General features: G+C 47.5%; 1 long non-coding RNA gene across 1 annotated transcript; it reads left to right on the top strand.

Moving 5' to 3' along the window:
- The first annotated feature begins 1,754 nt into the window (after positions 1-1,754).
- Positions 1,755-2,553, top strand: LOC132684608 (uncharacterized). The gene is made up of 3 exons (XR_009612747.2): positions 1,755-1,809; positions 1,925-2,033; positions 2,325-2,553. It is a non-coding gene; the product is annotated as an uncharacterized LOC132684608 (long non-coding RNA).
- The last annotated feature ends 1,392 nt before the right edge of the window (positions 2,554-3,945 follow it).

Below are 3,945 nucleotides of genomic sequence, written 5' to 3'. Positions count from 1 at the left end.
TTTAGTATCTGGGCCTTTTGAATCACATGGTCCAAGGAGCAGAGCTACATCCATTTTGCCTGGACCTGCTACAGAGCCCTCTTCTGCCTTGGGTCCTACTCAGATCTCACGGCCCTCCATGTCACCCAGCAAATGGGTTGGAGTGTGGCATTTTCTCAAGCTGCCAAAAGAACCCCAAAGGGCCTACCAAGCATTGTACTTCTTTAATAGTGGGAGGCACGAACTGCAATAAATCATCCTCTGCTTTAGAGGGTACCCATGGGTGGGAGGGGACTGGATCTCCCTATAATTCTTTGCCCATTTTTTGGAATGAACGCCCTGCTGAGCCCTCCCGTGCCACTTTTTTTTTGCTCACCTGGTCGAACTAACATTATGCCATCAACATAGTGGACTAATGAGATGTCCCAGATCCCTTTGGACTATGTTCTGATAGAGAGCAGGGAGGTTAACATAACCCTGTGGCCGGACAATGAATGGAAGCTATTATCCATCCCATGTGAATGTGAGCGAGCTCTTTCTCATCCTTTTCCCTAATAGGGGTGGCAAGAACTCACCCAGCAGCTCAATGGCCACATACTACATGCTGGAGGTCAATCCAGCGAAGAGGCCACATTCAACACAGCCGGTGCGCTTGGTGAGACTTGTGGTCACCTGCTGTCATTGGCCACGATCCACTGACTTTTTGCGGAGGACGGACTCGTGAATTATATTAGGTTAACGCAGAACCGTCACTCTTGCGTTCGTTACGTTGTAAAGTTAGCACTCGTCTCTGACAGTCTCCGTGGAATGGGGCGTTCTTTGCCACCTGCTGCCCTGGCACGAGGTGGGAGGAGTTTAGAGCTTCTTGGTCTTCCCGACGTTAACACCTTTTACCGTGCAGGTCGAGAAACCAATCTGAGGGTTTTGCCACCCACCAGGGGCCCCAGGTATCAATGTCAATCCAGACCCTGTGTCCAACATCCTTGAAAGGACTGGGAATTCCCTTTTGCCTCAAGGCACAGTTACCCGAGTAAATGACAATAGATCCCATTGGGGGAGGTCTGATAGGATGGTTAATTTCCACCGTGGCTAGGCTCTGGTGCCCAGATGTTTGGTCAACCACCAATCTAAATGTTACCTTTAAAAAAAAAAAAAGATATGATTAACATTGAATTCAGTAGACTTTGAGTAAAGCCGATTACTTTCCATAACGTGGGTGGGCCTCGTTCAATCAGTTGAAGACTAAGGCTGAGCGCTGAGACCAGTTTTCCGGAAGAAGAAATTCTTCTTAAGACTGCAGCCTCAACTCTTTCCTGAGTTCTCAGGCTGCTGGCCTGCTCTATGGAGTTCAGACTTGCCAGCCACCACAATTGCATGGGTGAATTCCTTAAAACCTCTCCCTTTCTCTCTCTCTCTCTCTCTGGAAAAGAAGATAGCAGGATTGGCAGAGGGAAAAGCCACCCTGTCTTGAAGTTGCGACAGGCACTTAAGCAGATCCTTTAAGGAATTCTGTGTCAGCCATTCATCGGCTGCAGGGTATCCCCGGGAGGGGACAGAACCCTGGGGGGGAAGCTGTTCTCGGTCAGCGGCCGACATTCCTGGACTCTTAGAGATAAATGCAGGAGCCCCCAAGTGGGGATCTCGGGGTGGAAAACACATTATTCCCCATACTGCTCTTCCACGTAAAGGCGGTTGGCATAGAAAACAAACGGACATCCGCTATGACCCCAAAATGTGGACATAATCTGGCTGGGTGTAGCGGATGGTGAGGTCACTTCAGCTGGGAGACACGGGCAGGCGCATGGATCTTGCTGATGTACGAGTGACCCGGTGGGTAAACAGAACAGGGTGAGGGAAGCCCAAAAGTCGGCTTAGAGTATTTGTAGTAAGAGAAAAGGCATCATCTTGTCAGTCCCTGGTTGGGAAAACCCTCCTCATATTCTAGGTCGTCCTGAAAATCCAATATCACGGTGGCGTAGGAAGCAGTAGGAATAATGAGAAGAAAACGAGAACTGCAAATCCAAATGTCTACAGGAGCTGGCCGGGCAGCATACGTAAGTAGAGCAGGCGGAATTTTACTATTTCAACGCAGGCACGCATTGCGTCTACACTGTGCCCCGACCCTGCTGGCCTGTAACGAAGGCTTTGAACAAATGAGAACAGGACGGCCCCTCGGGGCTGATGCAGCTCGGTGCCCGGGGCGTGGCTGGCATGCCAAGGGGGGCTCTATCAGCTCTGTTTCATGCCCTTTGTGCAGGGCAGACTCTGCAGCTGTTAGGTAGCCCCGCTCATGTGCCCCGTTCCATTTTTCTTCCAACAAGTGGCCTTTTCTACCTCTTATTCAGGGAGAACAACAGAAGCGGCAGGTAGGCACCGGCGACATTCAGCCTCAGTGCCAGGGCGACAACAGGGAGAGCTGAGGACTGGGGCAAACTGGCAGTGCGGGGCTCCACTGTGCTCTGGGGGATGCGGGCTCTCTGCTGTCGCAGCCTGTGGTTTGGGACAACGCCAGAAATCTGGATTTTCCTTTCACGCGAAACCGCCTGCTTTTAAATTGCTTGCCAAGTTGTTTTAAAAAAAGAAAAAGAATGGTTCCGTCCAAGCGAAACATCACTGCTGGCTGTTGTTTTCCGTCTGCAAACCATCCATTTGCAATGTGTCAATTAACAGTTACCCCCCAAGCCCCGGCCCCTCCAGCAGCATCAGGGACCATGCTCACGGGAGGAGCAGGGAGCTTGTGGTACTGTGCAGTAGGAACATCTTGGTTTGGAACTGGAGCTGGAAATTTCTTTGGTTCAAAACCAAATAAGTGAGGAAAACGTCAAATAAGATAAAGATGCTGCGGGACAAAGTGTTCCGAGCAGGGACACTGAGAGCGGAGTGCCTCAGAACCAGAGGAAATGCTTTCTGAGAAACAGGGAAATGGGCGGTAGGCATCCTGTTGAGGGTGCACTGAAGCAAAACAAAACCTTCTGGGGGATAAAATGATGAGTACTTTTTTATTTTTTAAAATCTGAACGTCAAACCTGAGAGGTCTCGATGATCATTAATAAGGCTTCTCCAGTTAGGGGGGATCCCCTGACTACCCCTTCCATTTTCTCCTGCGGGAATGAGAAGAACTGAAAACTGGCACATTCTTCTCTCTGGATGGGGTGAGGGGTATGTATCTATCAGCCTGGGACTCAAAGGCCAGAGTTCTGGAAAGGCATTAATCAGAGCGCTTTACTGAACCAATAGAAAACAAGTCTGGCTACCTTAAGTTAAAAAGTGGATTTACCGGAAATACAATAGGGGAGCAGAGAATCCATAGGCGGCCGGAGGGCAAGGCTTAGAAAAGGGCCAGGAAAAAAAGAGCTCTGGGGACCAGGCAGCCAGAACCCCCACTCAGCTTATGAGGGGAGCATCCAAGCTGCTAATTAGAGTAAGATTCCTTATAAGCAGTGCATAGTTGTTGTTTTTTTTCTAAAACCCAAGCTGACCCAATCTTTATTTTTTTAATTGAAGTATCTAGTGTTTTTATATTTAATGTAATTGCTGACATGTTTGGGATTAAGCTTATTACTTTCCAATTTTTGTTTCACCTTTTCATATTTATTTTTCTTTACTCTCTTACCTTCTTTTTCTCCTAGTTTTCCAATTTTTCTTAATGTGCTGAGTGTAATGTGAGTTTTTATGGTTGTTTGACTTTATACTTCCCTAGTTATTATGGTTGGAACACTTCTTTATACATTTCTTGGTCTTTTAGGTTTCCTTCAGTGAACTGCCTGTTCACATTCTTCCTTGAGCTTTCAACCAGGTTCTTTTTATCTACTGATTTGCCAGAGCCCCTCGTGTAAGCTGAACATCCATCCCTTCTAATAGCTTGTTGGGTACACATTCTTTTATTATTTTTAAAATGATTATCCTGAATAAATATATACCCTTATTGAAGTCTCCTATAAATTATTAATTTTGTCACTTCCTGGA

The sequence above is a fragment of the Panthera onca genome, chromosome D2, assembly GCF_046562875.1.
Source record: "Panthera onca isolate mPanOnc1 chromosome D2, mPanOnc1 haplotype 2, whole genome shotgun sequence".
Lineage (NCBI taxonomy): Eukaryota > Metazoa > Chordata > Mammalia > Carnivora > Felidae > Panthera > Panthera onca.
This window is presented reverse-complemented; position numbering and strand designations above follow the sequence as displayed.